Source organism: Hyla sarda, chromosome 10 (genome assembly GCF_029499605.1).
Source record: "Hyla sarda isolate aHylSar1 chromosome 10, aHylSar1.hap1, whole genome shotgun sequence".
Classification (NCBI taxonomy): Eukaryota; Metazoa; Chordata; class Amphibia; order Anura; family Hylidae; genus Hyla; species Hyla sarda.
In genome coordinates this window covers 31483239-31495849 of record NC_079198.1, presented here as the reverse complement: position 1 = coordinate 31495849, position 12611 = coordinate 31483239, and the positions used below count along the sequence as shown (strand labels likewise).

At 45.5% G+C, this 12611-nt stretch overlaps 1 long non-coding RNA gene across 1 annotated transcript; it reads left to right on the top strand.

The window, feature by feature from the left end:
- The first annotated feature begins 3400 nt into the window (after positions 1-3400).
- LOC130293172 (uncharacterized) lies at positions 3401-11695 on the top strand. Its single transcript, XR_008848163.1, has 3 exons — positions 3401-3556; positions 9127-9487; positions 11525-11695. It is a non-coding gene; the product is annotated as an uncharacterized LOC130293172 (long non-coding RNA).
- The last annotated feature ends 916 nt before the right edge of the window (positions 11696-12611 follow it).

Sequence of the window (12611 nt, the reverse complement as noted above, 5' to 3'; positions counted from 1 at the left end):
TCTCAATGGCTCAGACACTGTTTGTCATGTTGAGTGGCAGTTTATTCCTCCAATGACTGCAGGGTGGGCGGAGCGTAAAAGGCGAGCTGCGTACTGTTCATGTTTTTAAGAAATGTGTCGCTTATGAGGCCCCCTGCCGCCATTTTGGTGGGCTGTGTATCGTTTGTATTGGTTGGAAACAGAGGCGAAGTTCCCCATGGGGATGCTCTATCCCGAGTAAAAAAAAAAGTCATTTCATACAGTAATATACATACAGTTAATTAAGGTGATTCACATGTGACATCCTCTTTGATAGCAGTCACATTTTTTCCTTTTCTTTTCCATCTATCTTAGCATCTGCAGGACAAACATCTTATACTCCACAATTTTCCACCATCCCTCTACGCACTATGACCATCTATTGCCCCTCCAAACTGTAAAAATGCCCCCTCTTGGTGTCCCGCACAGTAAGGGTTCACACAGAGTAAATCAAGAGTAATTCACTGCGAAACATTTCCGGGCGGAATAAATAATGTTATTTTCGCGCGCAATTTGCGTGGAATTGTGCGCGGAAATGGGGGAGAAAGAAGTGAAGGGTTTTTCAGCCATTTCCGCGCGAATTCCGTGCGAAAACGATGTTGGGCGGATTTTTTTTTTTTTTTACCATTGACTTCTATTGATTTCTGCTAGCGGATTCCGCTTGAAGCAGAACGAAATTCAGCGTTGGATTTCCGCTAGCAGAATTTCCGCAGTGTGAACAGTGCTTCCCAGCACACCGAAGGCATCGTGGAAGTGCAGGAGGTGAGTAATGGTTTGTTTTGTTCTAAACCACAGAATATTATTGAAAACTAGGGATCGACCGATTATCGGTATGGCCGATATTATCGGCCGATAATCCCGATTTTGGGCATTATCGGTATCGGGAATTACCTTGCCGATAAGCCGATAATGCCCCGCACCGCCCCCACTCCCCCGCAACCGCCCCCGACCCGCCGCACCGCGACCGCCCCCGACCCGCCGCACCGCGTCACACCTCCCCGGCACCATTGCCTCCCCCATCCCCGGTTTTATAATTATCTGTTCCCGGGGCCCATGCTACTTCTTGCTCCTGCTGCGTCCTGCGTTACGCTGTGCGCAATGACAAGTGATGTGACGTGCGCGACGCGACAGTGACAGTTCAGGAGGACGCCACCGGAGCCAGATGTAGAGTGGGCCCCGGGAACAGGTAATTATAAAACCGGGGATGGGGGAGGCAATGGGGCCGGGGGGGGGGGGCGGTCGCATGCGGCGGTGGGGGGAGCGGTGGCGGTGATAGGTCTCAGGACCCCCGGACAGGCAGGGGGAGAGAAGCGGGTGGCGGCGGCGGCCTATGGCACCGCAAAAGCCACTGCAGTGCATTGATTTAAAGCGCCCGGTTTAAATCAATGATCTGCAGCGGTGTCGCGGGGGGATAAATAGTCGATAAATTATACCGGAATATTGGTATAAGTTATCGGCTATCGGCCCTAACCTCCACAGATTATCGGTATCGGCCCTAAAAAAACGATATTGGCCGTTTGACGGTGGTCTCACAATTCTTCTGTGATTTTCATTCCAATATTTATTTCAGGTGATGACAAAGAGCCTGTCCTGCTTCAATGGGTGGAGCGACCGCTTGGTGGGAGAGTGATAATTCTGCAACTAATTGTATTTTTGCAATAGCTGGAGGCACCCTGGTTAGAAAACACTGGTCTTTTGAATGGAATGCAGCTCATTTGTGTTTCAATGGGTTGAGTGGCTGATGTGTGGAAGGGAGGAAAGTGACCTTTCACTTACAAACAAGGAACTATGGGATTTGTAGTTGAAGAGGGAAACTCCAACAGGAAATAGAGAGTTCACAAAAAGATAACATGATGCCACAGCGTTATGGTTATCTCACATCATAGCCTTGTAGCTCGGATCCTTCCTTAGCACATCCCTTACTGTCTGGCAGGTAAGTACTAAAATTACCTTGTGGGTAACCCCTTAAGGATCGGGGGTTTTTCCGTTTTTGCATTTTCGTTTTTTGCTCCTTGCCTTTAAAAAATCATAACTCTTTAAATTTTGCACCTAAAAATCCATATGATGGCTTATTTTTTGCGCCACCAATTCTACTTTGTAATGACGTCAGTCATTTTGCCCAAAAATCTACAGTGAAACGGAAAAAAAAATCATTGTGCGACAAAATTGAAAAAAAAACGCCGTTTTGTAACTTTTGGGGGCTTCCGTTTCTACGTAGTACATTTTTCGGTGAAAATGACACCTTATCTTTATTCTGTAGGTCCATACGATTAAAATGATACTCTACTTATATAGGTTTGATTTTGTTGGACTTCTGGAAAAAATCATAACTACATGCAGGAAAATTAATACGTTTAAAATTGTCATCTTCTGACCCCTATAACTTTTTTATTTTTCCGTGTATGGGGCGGTATGAGGGCTCATTTTTTGCGCCGTAATCTGAAGTTTTTAACGGTACCATTTTTGCATTGATATGACTTATTGATATATACTTATAAAAAGTGACCAAAAATGCACTATTTTGGACTTTGGAATTTTTTTGCGCGCACGCCATTGACCGAGCAGTATAATTAATGATATATTTTTATAATTCGGACATTTCCGCACGCGGTGATACCATATATGTTTATTTTTATTTACACAGTTTTTTTTATTTATTGGAAAAGGGGGGTGATTCAAACTTTTAATAGGGGAGGAGTTAAATGATCTTTATTCACTTTTTTTTCACTTTTTTTTTGCAGTGTTATAGGTCCCATAGGGACCTATAACACTGCACACACTGATCTTCATCATTGATCACTGGTTTCTCATAAGAAACCAGTGATCAACAATTCTGCCGCATGACTGCTCATGCCTGGATCTCCCGCTGTCCTGTAAGCTGTTCGGGATGCCGCAATTAGCCGCGGCTATCCCGAACAGCCCGACTGAGCTAGCTGGCAACTTTCACTTTCGCTTTTAGCAGCGCGGCTCAGCTCTGAGCGCGCGGCTAAAGGGTTAATAGTGTGTGGCGCCGCGATTGGCTCTGCGCGCTATTGGAGGTGGGTCCCGGCTTCACTATGACACCGTGCCCGCCGTGATATGACGCGGGGTTACTGTGTAACCCCGCGTTATATCAGGAGAGCAGGACCAAGGACGTTCCGGTACGTCCTTGGTCCTTAAGGGGTTAAGGACCTGTCTTTTTTTTTCTGTAGTTCGTTAATAACAATAGCAAGTTTTTAATTTTTTTCATCTACACACCCTTAATTTTGTAATGAATTCCTTCATTTTTTCCTAATATGTGCTCAAAAACTAAAGAAAAAATTATTGTGAGGTGAAATTGGTGGGCTTATTTTTTTAGTCCATTCACCATTTGGTCAAACTAACATCTTAACATCCAATTTGTATTATGTCTAAACTGTGGCAAATGGCAGTGATGCACAAAAAAATTTAGAATTTCCATATTGGAGGGAAGCATCAGTGTCACTGCACCAAATACCCCCCACGATGTTGGACGCTTCCTTCCTGAGAGGTCCTCGGTGTACCCGCCATCTGCTCATAGGTAATGCTGAAATGGTAGAACAAGAGAAGGGGGGGGGAGGAGGCAATAGTGGGGGGTGGTAGCCTGGAGTCAATAATGGGTGGTGGGAGGCCAGAGACAATTGTGGGAGGTGGAGTGAGAGTCTTGAGGCAATTGTGGGAGTCTAAAGGCAATTGTAATGTGGGGGCTAGAGTCATTTGGGGGAGGCTGGAGGTATTGTATGTGGGGGGGGGGTGAAGGTATTGTATGTGGGGGGGGGGGGGGCTGGAGGAAGCGTGTCTGTGGCTGGATGCATTGTGTGTGGGGAGGTTGGATGTATTTGGGAAAGGCTGGAGGTATTGTGTGTAGGGGAGGATGGAGGTAGCATGTCTGTGGCTGGAGGCAAACTTTCTATGTATGTGTGTGGAGGGGTTGGAGACAGTTGGAAAAGCTGGATGTATTGTGTATGAGGGAGGCTGGAGGTATGGTGTGTGGGGGAGGCTAGAGGCATTTAGAGGAGGCTGTAAGTAGTTGTGGGGAAAAGTAAAAGGATGATGCTGGGAATGTGTGGAGCCTAAGAAGTTTGTGTTGCAGGTTCTGCAATGAAAAGTTGTGATTGGAAGAAATTGTCATGATGGAGAAGGAAAGAAAAAATGAATGACTCCGATCAAAGAAAGCATCACCTGTGAGTCACTTTTTTGTATACTTTGCATTTGCCACAGCAGCGCGCACCCGTGTATTAGGTAGTTGTGCTGGCTATTTTTCTTTTGTGTTTTTGCTATGCAAGTTAGGGGGATTGGCACCCTCTCTAGCCGTGCACCCCTCCCTGTTTCACAGGAGGTTTTAAAATTGATAGTGGATCCTGCATGTCACCCAGTCAGAGGCCATATGCCCAGCAGAGGTGAGTGGATTAAGCATGTTAGGGTCCCATCTGACAAGAGGCCACCTCCTCATGGTGAATGGGGGACACGTTTTGATCAAAAAGTGTGCTAAGAGCCTACATTTTTTCACCAATAGTGCTGCTGCAACCTTCTTTTTTGTATACTGTGAGTCACTGGATATAGCACCATTGTAATCTATATAGATAACAGAAATGTACCAGGTATATAAAATGGCTTAGGCAATTAAATTTAGCACATTTTAGACAATGCTGTCTGACTTAATGCTGTGTATTTGTTGGCTTACTTTGCTCCAAAATTTTGCGTCACAATTTGGGTACCCAGTGTGGCATTTCACACTATGCCTATTTCCACTACATCACTTCCCTTTACCTTAGACAGTTCTAAAACACCTTATTAATTGGGTGCAAGGCATGTAGGCCAAGTGTTTTAGCACAAATTGGGCCAGAATTCTAGAGCTTTTAGAATAGTAAACCTGACTTTTTTTATTTCCTTTTCAGATTCATCAGGCAGATGATCTGAACCAAAATCCACACAAATCTGCTATGTACCCTTAAAGTTCAAGCTCACTTTTAAATAGCTATAACCTAAAATACCTGTATCATGTGAACAGAGTTCCAGGGCATTTCTGTAGCAGCATACACAGGATATACAGTAGTCACCACTTCCCTTAGGCTATATATACACCAAGGCTTGACAAATTTGTTGTGAATCTTGGAGCTAGCAAAAATAGTTAGGAGCCAGCATGCCGCATGTAACATAATGTGACTACTACGCAAGGTGACATTATATGATCAGTCATTACTGTCCCCTCATCTTCACATAGGTGTTGAAATAGATCCTGGTTGTACCCAGTGAAGATCTGCCCCCTTCCTGATTAGTTTCATCAGAAACGGTGCACACGCTAAGAAAGACCGCTCAGACACCTGTCAGCTGAGTTGATACTTTCTTTATTAACCCCTTAAGGATCGGGGGGTTTTCCGTTTTTGCATTTTCGTTTTTTGCTCCTTGCCTTTAAAAAATCATAACTCTTTCAATTTTGCACCTAAAAATCCATATGATGGCTTATTTTTTGCGCCACCATTTCTAATTTGTAATGACGTCAGTCATTTTGCCCAAAAATCTACGGTGAAACGGAAAAAAAATCATTGTGCGACAAAATTGAAAAAAAACCGCAGTTTTGTAACTTTTGGGGGCTTCCGTTTCTACGTAGTACATTTTTCGGTAAAAATGACACCTTATCTTTATTCTGTAGGTCCATACGATTAAAATGATACCCTACTTATATAGATTTGATTTTTTCGGACTTCTGGAAAAAATCATAACTACATGCAGGAAAATTAATACGTTTAAAATTGTCATCTTCTGACCCCTATAACTTTTTTATTTTTCCGTGTATGGGGCGGTATGAGGGCTAATTTTTTGCGCCGTGATCTGAAGTTTTTAACGGTACAATTTTTGCATTGATAGGACTTATTGATCGCCATTGACCGAGCGGTTTAATTAATGATATATTTTTATAATTCGGACATTTCCGCACGTGGTGATACCATATATGTTCATTTTTCTTTTTATTTACACTGTGTTTTTTTTTTTATTGGAAAAGGGGGGTGATTCAAACTTTTAATAGGGGAGGAGTTAAATGATCTTTATTCACTTTTTTTTTTCACTTTTTTTTTGCAGTGTTATAGGTCCCATAGGGACCTATAACACTGCACACACTGATCTTCATTATTGATCACTGGTTTCTCATAAGAAACCAGTGATCAACGATTCATGCCTGGATCTCAGGCACTGAGCAGTCATTCGGCGATCGGACAGCGAGGAGGCAGGTAGGGGCCCTCCCGCTGTCCTGTCAGCTGTTCGGGATGCCGCGATTAGCCGCGGCTATCCCGAACAGCCCGACTGAGCTAGCCGGCCACTTTCGGTTTCACTTTTAGCCGCGCGGCTCAGCTCTGAGCACGCGGCTAAAGGGTTAATAGCGCGCGGTGCCGCGATCGGCACTGCGCGCTATTAGAGGCGGGTCCCGGCTTCACTATGACGCCGGGCCCGCCGTGATATGACGCGGGGTTACTGTGTAACCCCGCGTTATATCAGGAGAGCAGGTCCAAGGGCGTACCTGTACGCCCTTGGTCCTTAAGGGGTTAAACCAGAAAGAGACTGTACAATGTTTATATAGATGATAGTGACGTCTGCAAAAGTGGTTGCGTGAATTGGGTGTTAAAAGCACTTTATTGGTTTAATCTCCTTCTGCATACTTATTCTCGATGGAGGGAGTCATAACTGTCCCCTCTTCTCCCCCCTTTGTGTCAGTTATAACTATCCCCTCATCTTACCCCGTGTGTCAGTTATAACTGTCCCCTCATCTTACCCTGTGTGTCAGTTATAGGCGGCGTCCCCTCATCTCCCCACAGGTGTCAGTTATTAATGTCCCCTCATCTCCCCACATGTCAGTTATTAATGTCCCCTCATCTTACCCTGTGTGTCAGTTATAGGCGGCGTCCCCTCATCTCCTCACATGTGTCAGTTATTAATGTCCCCTCATCTCCCCACATGTGTCAGTTATTAATGTCCCCTCATCTTCCCCCGTGTGTCAGTTATTAATGTCCCCTCATCTCCTCACATGTGTCAGTTATTAATGTCCCCTCATCTTCCCCCGTGTGTCAGTTATTAATGTCCCCTCATCTCCTCACATGTGTTAGTTATTAATGTCCCCTCATCTCCCCACAGGTGTCAGTTATTAATGTCCCCTCATCTCCCCACATGTGTCAGTTATTAATGTCCCCTCATCTTCCCCCGTGTGTCAGTTATTAATCTCCCCTCGTCAGTTATTACTGTCCCTTCATCTCCCCCTTGTATGTCAGTCATTACTGTCCCCTCATCTCCCCCGTGTGTCAGTTATCAATGTCCCCTCATCGTCCTCCCTGTGCTTCAGTCATAAGTCTCCTCTTTTAAATAAAAATATATATATATTTTTTAATTATCTCCACCTCCTTTCCCATGCTGATCCCCTGTTCTGCCTCCAGTGTATACCAGCATATGTTTTTGGTCGGCGCTTTCAGGTCACATGAATACCACAGCCAATCAAAAGCCTTGCAGTTATGCTAAATACCCCTTGAGTACAGAGCGTTACCGCCGAGGTCACGGTCACCTAACATCCACAGCTTCTGTGTGTAGGCGGAGGTGAGTATAAGGTATTTTTTTTCAGGATGGACAGTTGTTGAAAAGTGCTGACAAAAACCTGGGCTCTACTGCAAAATTCTTAGTCGCCTTGACAACTGGGATTTGTCTAGCCCTGGTATACACTTGCTGCAATTCCAGAAATTTCTGAAACTGAAAAATAATTTTCGCACATGTGAATGGGGTTGTTTCAGCAATACTGTATGTGCATGGGTTCCTACAAATCTATGGTGACTATAGATAGTTTATAAATTCTCATGGTATATGTTGGCACTACTTTTTGGACAGTCAGTGTATACTGGCGACATGTGGGCAAAACGGGAGGGGAATAGGGCCTAATGTGTATTCCTTACAACTGTAAAATTTTCTGATTGCTGCCATTAAAAGGATACCGCTTTCTGTATATCCTGAGACTGGAAAAGTGTACAAACCTGAGAGATTGTTACAATATATCCAGTCTAGGCTATCGTCTGTCAACGAAGTACCTCAGCAGCATCTCTTTTCTGTTCTGATAGTTTGCTACAAAGTATTAGTGCAGGTAAAATGAGCCTGACTACTCTCAGGTCCCAGATAATTGTAAAAACACTCCTCAACATTGAAATTACAACACCAAGAAGGAAAAGTCATGGAAATATGGAAATCACAGGATCGATAGGATCGACATGTCAAATTATATCAAATTTATTTATCAAAAATACCTAAATATATATTAAAAATATCCAGATTTTTTCAGTATCCAGTATGAGCACCACACCCATTCAGTAGTTCTTACCACTTTTTATTTTAAAATAAAATGTACAATAAAATAGCAAATCAACGCGTTTCAGGGTTCAAACCAGAAAACCGATGAGTTGCTATTTTATTGTATGTTTTATTTTGAAAATAAAAATGGTAAGAACTACTGAATTTTGTCCTGGTACAGAATGCCTGGTGTGGACGATCCTTTGAAGGTATAAGTGAAGAGCCCCTCCGAAGTCTTTTTAAGTGCACTTAAAAGGGTACTCCACTGGAAAACATATTTTTTTTAAATCAACTGGTGCCAGGAAGTTAAACAGATTTGTAAATTACTGTTAGGGGCAGCGCTCCGGCCATCAAATCTGGCCGAGAGCACTCCCTCTCCTCTGTTCCTGCCCATCCTGAGACCGCGGTGCGGGACGCGTCCGCATGCGTGTCCCGGAGCATTGCTAGGGGCCACGCTCTGACTGTTCTGTCCGGCCGTGAGCGCTCCTCATCTTATGCCCTCGGTGGCTCGGGGACTCGCTATGCGGGACGCGCTTGCATCCGAGTCCCAATTGTCCTCTCACCTCCTCGCTCCTCTGTTCTCTGTGGCCGCTGGTGCATGCGCCCCTGCCTCCTAGGGCGTGCGTGCGCCTGCTCTGTAAAATTTAAAGGGCCAACGCACCATTAATTGGTGCTTGTGTAGTTTGACCCTATATAACCCTGCACTTTCTTTAACCCTTGCCGTATCTTTGTGCTTAGTGTCCTAGAGAAAGCTTTCCTGTGATTGTGCCTTAATTGTGTTCTGACCTCCAGCTTGTGACCTGACTTTGCTCTTTTGCCGCCTGCCTCCTGACCTTGTGCCTGTGACCTGACCTTGCTCCTTTGCCGCCTGCCTCCTGACCTTGTGCCTGTGACCCGACTATGCTTCTTTGCTGCCTGCCTCCTGATCTGTGCTACGTCTGACTTTGCTTCATTCTCTGTGCCAAGTTACATCTGGGCAACCTGTGTGGATGGATCGTGCCAGGGTAGCGACCTGGGTGCCGCCTGCTGCAGCAAGTCCATCCCTCTTTGCGGCGGGTTCTGGTGAATACCAGCGGCACCTTAGACTCCGCTCCCTGGTGCGGTTCGGCCATTGTCCACACAGGACAGCGGATCCACTTCCCAGCCGTTTACGGTAAGACTGTTACATTTACTTGTATTTAAAAGTCTTAACCCTTCCAGTACTTAACAGCTGCTGTATGTTCCAGAGGAAATTCTTTTCTTTTTGAATTTTCTTTCTTTCTGACTACAGTGCTCTCTTCTGACACCTCTGTCCATTTTTAGAAACTGTCCAAAGTAGGAGCAAATCCCCATAGCAAACCTCTCCTGCTCTAGACAGTTCCTAAAATGGACAGAGGTGTCAGCAGAGAGCACTGTAGTCAGACAGAAAGGAAACTCGAAAAGAAAAGAACTTCCTCTGGAACATACAAGTAGAAGTAATTTACAAATCTGTTTAACTTTCTGGCACCATTTGATTTAAAAAAAATGTTTTCCAGGGGAGTACCCCTTTAAGGGAAATAGTAAAGGAAACAGATACTGTGGCAGTGCTCGCTCTCCAATATTTTTCTGTTATTCTTTTTGTTTTCTACTCTGGTGCCTGTATTTTCTTGGGAGAATCCAGTAAAGGGATAGTAGCGAGCAGACATATACAAATATGATGAAGGCTTGTACAGTTGGGTGAGTGGCATACAAGTACCACTCACAAATAATAAGTGGATCATCCATTGTGGAAGTAATAGATTTGTTTGTTAAGTGTGCAGAAGTGCTCCGCTTTTTTCAATTCTTGTTATATAGATTATAAATGGAGGACATTCCTGGCTTTGTACAGTGACCCCCCGACCTACGATGGCCCCGATATACGATCATTTCAAGATATGATGGCCTCTCATCGTATGTTGAAGGCAGCATCAACATACGATGCTTTTGTATGTCGGGACCATCGCATAAACGGCTATCCGGCAGCGCAGACTGCTTCAGCTGCTGCCGGATAGCCGTTTACGGTGCCCCGTGTGGTCCGCTGACGATCACTTACCTGTCCTCGGGACTCCGGCGCGTCCTCTTCGGGATCCCTGCATCGTCGGCACTCTCCATCGTCGTCATCACGTCGCTGCGCACACCGTCCCATCATCCAATAGGAGTGGCGTGCATAATGACGTGATGGTGGCGACAAAGAGCGAGGATGCCGGGGAAGCAGAAGCCTTGCTGGAGTGTCGGGGACACCCTGGGGACGCGGCAACAGCGATGGATGGCGACATCCAGGGCAGCGGTGGCGAGCGGTGACAGTCCGGAGCGGCGGGGACACGTGAGTACAACCTTTAATACCAGTGGTCTTCAACCAGCGGACCTCCAGAAGTTGCAAAACTACAACTCCCAGCATGCCTGGGTGTTGTAGTTTTGCAACATCTGGAGGTCTGCAGGTTGTAGACCACTGGCCTATACTTTACATTGCACGGATCCCTCAAAATACAATGGTTTCAACAAACGATGGTCCATTTGGAACGGATTACCATTGTATGTTGAGGGACCATTGTATTTAAAGGGGTACTCCGCCCCTAGACATCTTATCCCCTATCCAAAGGATAGGGGATAAGATGTCAGATCACCGCGGTCCCGCTGCTGGGGAGCCCCAGGATCGCCGCTGCGGCATCCCGCTGTGATTACTGCACAGAGTGAGTTCGCTCTGTGCGTAATGACAGGCGATACAGGGGACGGAGCATCATTACGTCACGTCTCTGCCCCTCGTGACGTCATGGCCTGCCCCCTCAATACGAGTCTATGGGAGGGGGCGTGGCGGTCGTCACGCCCCTGCCATAGACTTGCATTAAGGGGGCGGGCCATGATGTCATGAGGGGCGGAGCCATGACGTCATGCTGCTCCGTCCCCTGTATCGCCCATCATTTCGCACAGAGCGAACTCGCTCTGTGCAGTAATGACAGTGGGGTGCCGCAGCGGCGATCCCGGGCGTCCCCAGCAGCGGGATCCCGTCCATCTGACATCTTATGCCCTATCCTTTGGATAGGGGCGGAGTACCCTTTTAATAGTTGTAATTGAAAACCTGAACATTTGAGCATACCCTCATAGAAATGGGGTGGAATGGACATCAAGTTATTAATATTCCTATAAATGATGAATCATTATTTACTAACGCATATTATGTAACTGTCCCCGAAAGTCGCAGAGAAGCCGGTTTCATCGCCTGAAGACATCAGCAGCATGCAGATCATGGAGAGTTACCTGTGTATTGTTTCCTAAGATGTCTGGAATCCACTCATGATGTTTACTTCACCTTACTGGAACTGCAAATAACCTGTGACTCATTCACGTTACATTCGGGTAAAGCAATAAACGCTGAGTTTATTTTCTATCATTGTGTGTTTAGTGTTTCCATATTTTTTAACCCATTTTATTACTGTATTCCTCAGAGACATGATTCATGCTACAGAAATTCTTGTCTCTGCCACATTGTTTGTTCCTGTGCCCCTTTGGCCATTACTATACAGCTTTTCCTATATATTCTATTAGCTTTTCCTGTTAACAGTAAACTCTGTCATAAAATGTTAAAGCTAGACACAGACACTGAGACAACATGACAATTTGTGATTGTATCAGTATGGAATGTTTTCATCTACAGAGCTTTCATATTTAAATGTTTATCCTAAAATTAAGTTATCACCTATTCACAAGGTCGGGCATAACTAGGTGCCGGGACCCCCTCTTATCACTTGGGTCCGTTGTTCTCTATTCAATGTAACGGCACTGCACATTACTCCATTCACTCTCTATTAGACTTCTGAACATAGCAGAGTACAGAATAGCCTTGTTCTGAAATCTTAAAGCAAGTGAATGGAGCTATAGCTGAGCATGCACACTTTTGCTCCATTCACAAGGGACCTCTATACTTTAATTGGTGGGGTCCCAACAGTGGATAGGTGATAAGTTTAAAGGGGTACTCCGGCCCTAAGACATCTTATCCCCTATCCAAAGGATAGGGGATAAGATGTCTGACCGTGGGGGTCCCGCAACATTGGGGACCCCCGCAATCTTGCATTCTGCACGCCGCGCTGCCAGCTCACAAACTGCTAGGTGCTGACCACGGGGCCGGAGTATCGTGATGTCAGCTCAAAGATGTGGGTGCCAAATGCAAGATTGCGGGGGTCCTCAGCGGCGGGACCCCCGCAGTCAGACATCTTATCCCCTATCCTTTGGATAGGGGATAAGATGTCTTAGGGCTGGAGTACCCCTTTAAATGGTCACTGTTG